General features: G+C 36.4%; 1 pseudogene; it reads left to right on the forward strand.

Annotated features, from left to right (window-relative positions):
- Nucleotides 1–566: 566 nt before the first annotated feature.
- The window catches only part of LOC101594801, a 110,997-nt pseudogene continuing 98,338 nt past the window's right edge, over nt 567–13,225 (forward strand).

Raw genomic sequence — 13,225 nt, forward strand, 5'->3', positions numbered from 1 at the left:
AGAAAAGCAGAATTTCAGCTTTCTTATTTTGTTTTTCCATGTAATTGTTTACTGAAATTACAGTATTTACTTCACTATATATTTTTTTAATTTTTTTTGTTCATTTTTTATTTATTTATTTGAGAGCGACAGACATAGAGAGAAAGACAGAGGGAGAGAGAGAGAATGGGCGCGCCAGGGCTTCCAGCCACTGCAAACGAATTCCAGACGCGTGCGCCCCCTTGTGCATCTGGCTAACGTGGGACCTGGGGAACCGAGCCTCGAACCGGGGTCCTTAGGCTTCACAGGCAAGTGCTTAACCGCTAAGCCATCTCTCCAGCCCTACTTCACTATAATTTAAATTATTCATTGATGTTACTAGATATATGTCTTCAATTTTATATTTAGATTCATTTCCTCTATTAACTTATCCTACTTTACAATTTAAGTGGCTTTTAGATGTTATTTTAATTATGTAAAAGTTTTAGCTCTATGTACTTCTACTATTTTTCACTAAAGATTATACTATGCCCTTTTTTACATTTGAAGAATCAACTTGAGTAAAATATTGTTTTACAATTCAGAACATGGATAACACTTGTGAAACCGATGCTGTACTAATAGGTCTATTCACCTTACTTCGGCTTCTGAAGCCAGCATTCCATGCTCAGAGTTGTGCTGACGATGTACCCATGGCCAGCAGCACACAGCGTCAGACTTTACCTCCTGAGTTATTTGTGAGTTCCAGTGGAGTAACAGGTAAACTCTATGACCCACTGTTCACACTTAGCTGGACATGGTGGCTCATGCATATCATCATACCTGTATACTTAGCCCATCAGAGATTAATGAAAGATGGTCAATCCAAAACTTGAGGTCAAACCAAATAAATTTGAACCCATCCTTGGCTATATGTAGTGGGACTCTATCTTAAGGACAAACACAAACAAAGGTACACATTAATAAAATATGTTATTTCCATCTGAACACTGTAACTGTCAAATATTCAAATGACATGAGTAATGAAAGTATGAAAACAGCAACCTGATCACATGCACGGCACTCTCAGCACAAATCCACAAATGAGAACTGGCACTGCAAGGGGCAACTACAACCCACAAATTTGGGGGGTTCAAGTTTATGTCTTAAGATATTGTCTTTTTGTTTTGTTTCCCTTTGGTTTCTGTAATGATGAGGATGGACGGAGTTTTGTTGTCTTTGGAGGTCCTTGTTCTTTTCTGAAACCATTTTTCTTTTTTGTTTAAAAAGAATCATTTCTACTTCTGTATGTTGCATTCACTGAGTCTTCATTGTAGTGTCTCTACTCTTCAGTGAAGCCTGTCTAATGAGGGCTAAATTTGATTTTGGAGCTGATAATTTACTTAATTATTATTTATTTGTTGATAATTTATAGAAAATCTAGCGTCTGGCATTTTATTTCTATGATCCTTGAAATCACATCAAGTCTTCAGTTTGACTGATTTGTAGCTGTATCTACCATTTCTTGACCAAAGGTTAAATCTCTACTTACTGACAAGTTTGGGGCTTGACACAGTCATTTAAATAACAAGGTCAGCAGAATTGTGGAAACCTTTTGTAAAAGACTCATTATTTTGTTGCTGTTATTGTTGCTGTGGTTTTATTTTTATTTTTATTTTTAAGCCAGCGTTTTCATATTTGGTTCTTTTTTTCTCTGACTTTTCCGTGACACACTAGGAAAGTCTCTGTCCTCTGTTTCTTTAATTGTACACATTTGTGCCCACTAAAAGAGTTTTGATTGGCTCTGATAAAGGGAAAAGGAGTCAAATCTTAGAAAGTATGGATAAAATACTATATTTTCTTCCATTTACCAATAATGAATTATTTTATTTGTTTTTATGTTTCATTGATCAAATCTCTATTGATCTGTAAGATTAATAAATTAATTAGGGCTATCTATATAGCTATGACCACAAGCCCTTTTCTTTAAGAACTACACACAATAGGAAACATAATGCATGTTGTAATAAAGAATGTTATAATTCTATTAATTGATATTCCTGTCCAGGCATAGTAGTACATGCCTTTAAGCCCACCACTTGGCAGCCAGGGATAGTAGAACTGCTGTGAGTTCAAGGCCACCCTGAGATTATGTAGTGAATTTCAGTTCAGTCTGAGATACAGTGAGACCCTACCTCAAAAAAACAAACAAACAAACAAAAATCCTAACCTTAACATTAACCTAAACTCTAACCCCTACCACCTAACTCTGTCTTAATCCAACCCTAATAAGTGTGTACTACCTTTCATAAGTGAATAGAGCATGTTTACCTCCTACATATCTCCTTCATTACCATGGTGCCATGGTCAGTTTTACTCCAATCTGGGCTCCCATGACATAGGTTATGACTTTGAAATGTACCCCAATAACAAATATTACTTTGTTGTCATCCTGTTGTCTCTTGACTGCTTTGTATATTCCTTTTAAGTATGGGTATTTCTTCTGGGTTTATGGAATTGACTCTGCAGTGTTCATCTGCTCTTGTTTGAATAGCTAGTCTTTGGATTTTGCAGTGTTATTTTGTATTCTGACATATTGAAATAAATAAAACATTTTGTAAAGGTTTAATAAACTTTTTCAAAATTTGTGCATTGTGAAATGTCTTAGCAGGAAGGAAGGAAGGAAGGAAAAACTATAAAATTCCAAGTACATTATTATTGAGTATTTTTCATTGAAAGACTGAAAAAAATTAAGAAGAGTCAAGCATCACTATGTTTTCTAATTCTGTGATATTCAGGTGAGCTGTTATATGTGAATATGAAGTCATCAATACAGAATATGTCTGCCATACTCAATACTGGGCTTTATTCTTGGACCACACAAAGATGTTCTTTGTGCTTATGCACCAAGAGGAGAAATACTTTTTCAACTTCAGATTTTCAATAGAGTAGTTTATCAACATGTTTTTCCCTTCTATTGTTTTCCTTCTATTCTGAAAGAGGGTTACAAAGTGCTAGAAGATAAGGTAGAAAGGAAGACAATCATGGTACAGAAAAAAGAAGAAAAAAAAAAAAAAAACAACTTTAAGTCAGATTCTTTTCCTGGATCTCCATTACTCCAAGAACAATTTGAGACCCCAGGGAGCCTAGATCACATAGACATTTTTAATGTTCTTCCAGGAGACAAAATTCCCCACAAGCTTACTACCCCATGTTGGCTGTAATTTTCTGAGCTTCCTCAGGGGTCACTATGGGGAATTTTGCTGTTTTTCAGATGGAGTACACAGAATATTCCTAAACCATACATACCCAATCATGAGGAGTGAATGACACTTTTTTTTTCTTTAATTGGAGTTGTGTATGTATATTCATGTGTCTATTGAAAATGAAATATTTTAGCAGCGCCAAATACTTTCTGAAAGTGCCGTTCAGACATATGGTGGAATATGTTTATACCTATTTCAGACCATCTGTTGTCTAGGCTCAATTGCACATTTATTTTACTTTTAATTCACAAAGAAAATGGAAAATAGGACTGGCCTATGTACCATAATTTGGCTGAGCTTTAAGCAGGTGCAAATTCAATAAGAAAACATATTTGGAACTATAAAAACCTCACTTACTCTGTCCCCATGTGGCATTTTCTTTCCAAAGCAACACAAATGTTCAGTCTTTTTTGCTTAGATCCTTTGCAATGTAGAAGGGGGTCAGGGGAAATGAAACTGATGGATAAACCAGTGAAAACAGAAGGTATTGATCTTTTTCACAAGTAATAGCTATAAAAATATTTGTTATTTTGTTGATATTTCACAAGTTTTATGTTTGCAGGGAATGTACAAATTATGAAGACAAATTCAAGAAAGCTTACTATTTATATGCTAAATATTGAGAACAATAAAATCACATTAGGTATTCATAGGCCTACTTATCCTTCTTACATAAAAGTGAACATGAAACAGGAACAAAACCACAAGTATAAAACTGAAAAATAGACCAAAGACTACATAGACTTTTTTCAAGTAAAAATTAGAAATTAGGGAGCTAGGGAGAAGGCTTAGCAGTTAAACTGCTTGCCAGCAAACCCTAAAAACTCAGGTTCAATTCTTCAGTACCCTCTTAAACCATAAGCACAAGGTATTTGGAATTTGTCTGCAGTGGCTAGTGACCCATTCTCTATCTTCTTCTCTCTTAAAATGGATTTAAATTTTAAAAATTAGAAGTTAAAGAAATGAAACTGATTACATATATGCATATTTTAATTATAATTCCAATGTTAAAGTGTTCTTATCTTCTTTATTGCTAGTTTGTTTGAAGCAGAGAGTCACCTCAGGCTAACTTCAAAATATTGGGTAGCTAAATATTGCCCTTGAGTTCTTGAACCTCCTGTCTCCACCTCCCTTATGCTGGGATTACAGGCATTTGCTCCATACCTTTCTTGAAAAATATTTTTTCCTATCAAATCTTGTGCTGTTTTTATTCTTATTACATCTGACCTCTTTAACAATCCACTCTTCCACGCCCCCCCCACAAAAAAAAAAACTGCCATCAATTCAAGGAGCTACTAACACATTAAGTTAGGATTTCATGTGCTTTTAATATCAGCACAAATGTGTTACTTGATAGTGGTCTAAAAAACAAAATTTTAAGAATCATGGAGTTCTCTTTTGATGGTAAATGGAACCAAACAGTGACTGATTAGTATATTCCAAGTTCACTTGAAATGTACATTCTTCAGTCCTATGAAAATCATAGCTTCCAATCTACCACAGCATCTTTTCACAAAATAATTTATTTACATCCCAGCCTAATCAAAATGGGCCCAAAGGAATCACAGGATAGATTGTCAGTTAATTAAACATCTTGCCTTTTCAAGACACTGCCAGTGGATTCCTCTGCCCTTCTCTAAAGTGGTCACAGGGGGAAAATCAAATCTTTAGCTAAATTCAAAGGATGAGAGTATACAGATTCTGCTGGGCGCTTTCAGTGACAATGTGTCTGAATTACAATTTGTAGGAGACAGTGGTTTCATCACTTGCCAATGAACCTTTGGCTATGAATTGACTCCCATAGAATATCTGACCTGTTTTCTGTCATTTTCTATCCAATATACCCACCAAAAAATGCGTATGTCATGTATATTACATTTTAAGAAGAATACCCAAAAAGACTAAGAAATCATTTAAGATGACAGTTATTTTCATCTGATTAACAACCAGTATATATATATACATATATATATATAATGTAATATAGCCTATAAATGTAAAGCCTACATGAGTATATAAGTATGTATATGTATATATATTCATATATATATATATATATATATATATATATATGAAATGTTATAACTAACAACCTAACTTAGGAAAGGATTTTGTTCAATGTAATACTTTTCTTCACATCTGCAACAAAAACTTTTTGTGATTCACAAGCCTTCTATTTTTAGTTAGTAAATGTTTTTCCATTTTGCAACAAACACACAAATACAAGCCAAAAATTTAAAAAAAATCTTTTTATAAAAGTAGGAAGTATTTTATTCTCACTTTAACCTCCAAAGATAGTAATTTCAAAGGACATATGTATTTCCTGTTGAATTCCCATGAATTTTGGTACAGACTTGACTAATGCATTTCATTGGAAAGTATGAGGGCCTCACATAAAGTGTTACTTTTAGTACATCTCTCTGCCTTATGGAATTACTTCTATTTGCTTGATGTATCTTTCAGTCAATTTCAAATGTTTTTGATTTTGTTTCTTTTTCATCATTTTATCTCTATTTCTTTGCACTTATTCTTCATGGTCATGTTCTTGTGTATTTGTGTATCACTATTGAGATCCCTTCTCTCCTTAGTTTTCCAGAACAATAATCCATTCCATAGTACTGACAAACTGGCCATTTCTTTCACATATTTGCTTTTATTTTTTTTAATATATTAAATTTATTTATTTGTTTGAGAGAGAGAGGAAGAGGCTGACAGAGAGAAATAGGAAAATAGGCATACAAGAGTCTCCACCTGTTGTAAACAGACTCCTCTATATGCATGCACCACCTTGTGCAACTGCTTATGTGGGTCCTGGGGAATCAAACCTGGATCCTTTGGCTTTGCAGGGAAGCATCTTAACCTTCAAAGCCATTTCTCCAGCCCACATGCCTGTTTTTTAAAGACATAACATTTCTTCAGTTCTGCTCACATGTCTGAAATGCTTTCTCCTATAGTTACTATTCTTGAAAAGTTATCATTAGTTCCATGTCAGAAGAATGTATCTTTACTATCCTTACTGTTGCACATGTACGTCTTACAGATTCATTTTATGTGAATTGTATTTTTGTTTTGATTTGCAGCTAAATGAGCTGATGGAAGAGTATTTTTTGTCTTCCCCTCCCAAGTTGGTTCATCACTAAATAACATAACCCACATATTTGGGGGCATTAACTTAAAATTAATTATAAAATATGAATGTAGTATTATTCTCATTTTATCAATAATAAAGTGGTAGCTACAAGATTCATCATGAAAATATGAACTACATATATCTACAATATGATCTTTTAAAGTTTGAGTCCACAATATCAATATTCCATTTTCATAATAATACATAAATACAACAGGTCATTGTCATTTTTTGTAGGTAGTTTTCTGGGCACACAAACATTATGTAATTTTAATTAGGTCACAAAGCTAATAGAATGATAAAGTTTGGATTTAATTCAGTAAAACGTGACTCCCAGTTTCACACTCTGTCTCCACATTGTATTTTGCTGTGTTTTACTCCTTCAGTTACTTCTGTCTTTGGCCACCAAATTATTTCATATTATCCTGAGGAAACCTTTCTGTATCCCCAGATAGGGCAAAATGACAGACCAAAGGATGATTAAAGCAAAACCAGCATGGTTTACCAATGAGGTTTTTGTGGTTCCTTGCAGAGCAGGTTGAGTGGTTGCTGACAGGAGCAATAGATGACTCAAACACACCGGCACAAGAAAGGTCTCAGCCCAACCTTGATGATGACCTCCCCCTAGCTGCTTCTACTCTAAAGGAGCTAAATCACCAGAAAGCCCATGCTTATGTGATGATTCACAGAAGCTACATCTATGGAGCATGTTGCATCACTAGCCTGCAGCTCCAAGGGGGAATCTCTCCTACGCCAGCACTTGATTCTCCTTTATATAGCCTCAAGTCTTACAACTCTCCCAGACTTGTTGACTTCCTGAATCTCTGGAACTTCCTTCTTGCCTTGACCTTAATGGACATTTAATTTTCTAGCTCACATAACCTTGGGGAGTGGTGTGTGAACACTAAGACTCAGGACCAGCAGACATGACTTCCTGAATCCCTAGAGCCTCCTTTCTCTCTTTAGTTGGGACACATACTGTGCTACACAACGCACCTGTTCTTCTTTCTATTCTTATGCTAACATTTTTCCAGAGCATTCAAAGGTGTCATCATAAAGTATTCAGTCTACATAGTGTTCTTAAAGTGTACACATTCATATATTAAATGATGATATATTAAAGATATGTGTTTGGGTTTATTTATCTACATGCACATACACGTACTGACATGCTGATTATGCTGATTGCCTGACAATGGAAGATAAAGGTGTTTTTATATTTCACATATTTTTTTTTGTACAGTTATTTTTCATGTCTTTTTTTTCAAGGTAGGGATTCATTCTAGCCCAGGCTGACCCAGAATTGACTATGTAGTCTCAGGGTGGCCTCAAACTCACAGTTATCCTCCTGCCTCTGACTCCAGAGTGCTGGGACTAAAGGAGTGTGACACCATGCTTGGCTTTATTTTTATTTTCTCATGTAGTGACTTTTGGTAAGTTTCTTTTCCAAGCGTGTATTACTAGTTTTCACAAGGGTTATGAAACAAATGAGTTCTTACTTCCCACAGTCTTATGTGTGATGATTGCCCACTAACTGTAAATTAAATCTCATAATCTATAAAAATAAAGTATTTTTTCAGTGAAAGATTGCATCATTAAAATAAGTCTGAAGGCACTTCTGGTCAAAACATCATCCACCTTACCACGCTGCACCTCCCAGGGAAGGAATGGCCAGAAATTAAGGGCTCATTGAGTCTTCTAGGGGGTAGAAAAACTCTAGAAAACCTCCAGTGAAAGGGCGTGGAGGGGCAAAAAGAAGGGAGGGGGTATCACCTGATTCCCACGCTCTCGGTAGTCCAGCAGTCCCCCAGTACCCTCAAGCAGCCATTCTAGCCCTGGTTCCCGCCGCAGGTTCCTCCTGCACTAACCGCAGGCTAGAGGACCTTGGCTAGCGTAACTCCACCTGCTGACACCAAGCGCAGAAAAACGCCATCCCACTGGCTGCAGTCCCTCACCTCCTTGCACGAACCCAGGCAGGACAGATTAGCTCCACTTAAGCCTCCAGGTTTTGGAAAACTATCCCACTTGCTACCGCCCCCCACCCCGCCGCCCCCAGCTGTACAGGCCCAGGCAGACCAGAGCAGCTCCCCAAGTTCCTCCAGGCTGAGAACACCATCTCCATTAGCCAACGGCCCCACCCTCTCCAGAACTCAAGCAGGACAGAGTAGTAGCTCCACCCACATCTCCAGGCTCAGGAAGGTGATTCCACTGGCCACTGCACCCCACCCCCCATCCTGCTGTCCACTACAGTCCTCTGACCACACATTTCCAGGCCCCAAATCATGGAACAATCCTCTACATCAGGTCCTCAGCCCCCACCAGAGCCTCACAGTCTCCGTCCTTCTGAGCAGGCAGGCCCAATCACCACCAGAAGGCTAGTGGAAGCAAACATAAATGGCAATAAACCCTGACACACGTTAATGGTAGAATATAGCATCCTCCTAAATTAAATAAAGCTCTTACACTGGGATGGGCAAGCTACAGCTCAGAGGAATAACATGAAAAATGAAATGCAAGTAAATCCAGTCTGATCACCCAGTTCCACAATGGATGTCTCTAATCAAGACATAGAAAAGACATTAGGATAAGAACACCAAAATGAAGATGTAAGCTATGCAACCATGTCCAAGTAAACAGCAGAACTTTCAGAAAAGCAACAAAGGGCCAATAACCATATGAATGCTGTCCTCCCTAGACTAGACCTAATTTATAATAACCTGGAAGAGTTCCAAAGACAGTTAAATGAACTGAAGGAATGCAGAAGAAAAAAAGAAGACCTCCAATAACCAGACCACCCCAATATGTCAATGATGACATAAAGAAATGCAAAGATGAATTTCAAGATGCATCAAGAAAATCAGAAAATGACATGAAAAGGGAACTTAATAGAGGGAAGGAAACTCTACATAAAAATGTAGAAAATGCAAATCAAATTGAACAATCCCAAAACTCTACAGAAGCTCTCAAAAATAGAGTTATATATGTAGAGAATGGAAAATCAGAACTAGAAGATAAAACAGAAAAAACAGTTCATGAGTCCAAAAGTTTAAACAAGTTCAAAAATTTTTGTGAACAGAAAATGAGAGAACTGTGATATACTCTTAGATATCCAAACATTTGGATCATGAGAGTATGAGAAGGGGGAGAAAGTTAGACCAAAGGAATGGAGAACTTATTCAACAAAATTTTCAAAGGAAAATTTCCCACTCTCTCAAAAAACAGGCCCATCAAGTTACAGGAAGCTTATAGAGCTCCAAACAGACTGGACCAAAGGAGAAATTCTCCAAGACATGTTGTCATTCAAACTGTAAACATCAATACCAAAGAGAAAGTCCTAAAAGCAGCTAGAGAAAAACAACACATTACATGTAAAGGTAACGCCATCATAATTACTTCATACTTCTCAACAGAAACCCTGAACACCTGAAGGGCCTGGAATGGAACACTGCAAAGCCAAAGAACCTATGGCTTCCAATGTAAAGTACTTTACCCAGCAAAAATATTCCTCATAATAGATGGTGAAAGAAAAACTTTCCACCATAAGCCTCAGCTTTGCCAAACCCACAAAATGCCAAACCCACAGAGAGTACTTCAGGGAATTCTGCACACAGAACCAAATAATCAACCTCAAGTGTCTACAAAAAGCAGATGTCAATAACCAAACTCATAGAAGAGACAAAAAACTACAAAGTCAAAGAAAACACCAAACCATTTAAACTACCACAACATGGCAGGGATCAAATAAAACCTCACAGTCATTACAATAATTATCAAGAGCCTTAATTCACCCATCAGGAGATATAAGCTAACAGGGTGTGTCAGAAAATTAGACCCCTTAATCTTTTGTCTTTAAGAAACGCACCTCAACACTAAAGACAATCACCTCCACAGATGTAAAGATCCTGAACAAAATCCTTGAAAACTGAATTCAACAACACATCGAAAGCATTATCCAACGGGATCAAGTAGGCTTCATCCCAGGAATACAGCGGTGTTTCAACATACAGCAATCTGTCAATGTTATACACAACATACATAAGTTTAATCACAAAAATCACATGATCTCTAAAATATATATAGAAAAGGGCTTTGACAAAATACAACATCACTTCATGATCAAAACATTGAAGAGAATTGGCATGGATGGTTTATATCTCAACATAATAACAGCTATATATAAAGCTCCTAAAACCCAAATAATACTTAATGTAGTGAGACTGAAGAAATTCCTATTGAGATCAGGAACAAGACCGGCCTGTCCAATCTCACCTCTGGTCTTCAATATTATACTCGATGTCCTAGCTCAAGTAATATGACAGGAGAAAAAAGTAAAAGTGATACAAATTGGAAAGGAAGAAGTGAAGTTAACTCTATTCACAGACGACAGGATTATGTACATATGAAACCTGAGAGCCTCCTTCTGAAAACTCGTAAAGGTAATTAACTCCTTCAGTAAAATATCAGGATACAAAATCAATGCACAAAAATCAGTAGCCTTTCGATATGCAAAATAAAAAGATACAGAGAATATAAATAAGTGACCTTGTCCCATTTTCTTTATCAACAATTAAAAAATAAAATACCTTGGAATAACATTAACCAAGGAAGTGAAAGATGTATACAATGAAAACATAAAAACACTCAAAAACAAAATTGAGGAGGGCTTGAGAAAATGGAAAGATCTGGATAAGCAGAATTAACATTGTGAAAATAGCAATCCTACAAATATATATATATATATATATATATATATATATATATATATATATATATTTATATATATTTGTGTGTATATATATATATATATATGCAGATTTAATGCAATATCAATCAAAATCCCAACATTGTTCTTCACAGAGATAGAAGAACTTATCTCAAAATTCATATGGAAAGGCAGAAGGCCTTAGTTATCCAAACATATCCTTAGCAAAAGAAATACATCTGGAGGCATAATCATACTTGATCTAAAGCTATATCACAAAGCCATAGTAATAAAAACAGCATGGTGCTGGCATTACAACAGTATTATAGACCAATAGGATAGCATTAAGGACTGGACTTTAGGTCAAGTAACTACAGCCACTTGATATTTGACAAAGTCCCTACCAATATAGGCTAGAAAAAAAGAGAGCATCTTCAACAAAGGCTGCTGGACAAACTTGATAACTATATGCAGGAAATTGAAACTTAATCCACACATATCACCACGCACAATACTCAAGTGTAAATGCATCAAATACCTCAATATAAGAATAGAAACTTGGCCACAGCTGGGTGAAAAAAGTAGGAGGAACTTTCCATGATATAGGAATGAGAAAAAATTTCCTGAACTAAACCCCAGTAGCTCAGGATCTTAAACAATCACTCAATCATTGGGATCTCATGAAGCTGAAAAGTGTCTTCACAGACAAGCATATAATCAGCAGAGCCAATAGAATACCAACAGGATGGGAGAAAATACTTGCTGGCTATCTAACAGCCTAATTTCTAGAATCTACAAAGAATTCAGAAACCTCAACAATAAAAAGTCAAATAAGCCACTCACAAAATGGGACAAAGAACTGGGCAGGTATTTCTCAGAGGAAGAAAGACAAATGGAAAACACACACTTATGAAAATGTTTATCATCCCTAGTCATCAGGGAAATGCAAATTAAAACAACTATGAAATTCCACCTTACCCCAGTAAGGATAGCAATCATTAAAAAAAAAAAAAAAAAATAGAGAGAGAGAAGAAAAGATAATAAATGCTGGGGAGGATATTGAGAAACAGGAATATTAAGGAATATTATTCTATTGTTGGTGGGAATGTAAGATGGAAGATGGTACAATCACTTCAGAAAGCAAAATTGAGACTCTTGAAAAGGTTGACTATAGAGTTACCAACAGACCCAGTTATACCCTTACTGGGCATTTATCCTAAAAACTCCACACTTCAGTTCAGAGGGATTTGTTCAACCATGTTTATAGCTTGTCAACTCATAATAGCTAAGAACTGGAATCTACCCCAATGTCCATTATTAGACAAATGGATAACTAAGATGCAGTATATCTACACAATGGAATTCTACACAGCAGTAAGGAAAAATGATAAGATGAAATTTGAAGAAAATTGGTTGAACCTGAGAAAGATCATTCTTAGTGAGTCAACCAATCACAGAAATATAGTCATCACATAGTCTCACTCTTTGCCACCTAACCTCAATCTACACAAGATACTGACATACATAATAAGCATCTCGAGAACCAGATAACAGGGTGGGTGTGGAGGGAGGAGAATGTGATGGGGAACATATTTACAATATGTACTGGTTATAAATAAATCTATTGGGGACTAGGAGCGGAATGTGATGGTTTGAATAGATGGCACCCAGTATATTCAGTGTTTTTTTTTTTTTTGTTTGTTTGTTTATTTGTAGTTTGTATCTGCAGCCACCTGACTGGAGGCAATGTCACTGGGTGGATCTTAAAGTGTGGTGGTGGGTTTCAGATTTCAATCTAAAGATTTGAATGTGTGCCTAACAGGAGTTCCTGAAGTATGCTGTGCTGTGTGGTTTTTGGCTTTGTGTCTCTCTCTCCTTCTCTCTCTCTCTCTCTCTGCTTGGTCCTGTGAAGGCAGGCAAGTTTCGCCTGCCATTTATGGAACTTCTCCTGGATTTTGGAGCTTCAGTAAATGTCCCTTCCTCCATAACTGTGCCGGGTCTGGAACTTCATCTCAAAGAACCTGAAGCTGTCTGCTACACTGGGATGAATATCCAACTAGACACGATTTATGAGAGGGATGGGGTTTATTTCAGATTACAGATTCAGGGAAAGTTCAATCAATGGTGCAAGAATCCAAGCACAAAGACATCACCAAGCAGCCAGCACCG

This window comes from Jaculus jaculus, chromosome 3 (genome assembly GCF_020740685.1).
Source record: "Jaculus jaculus isolate mJacJac1 chromosome 3, mJacJac1.mat.Y.cur, whole genome shotgun sequence".
NCBI lineage: Eukaryota > Metazoa > Chordata > Mammalia > Rodentia > Dipodidae > Jaculus > Jaculus jaculus.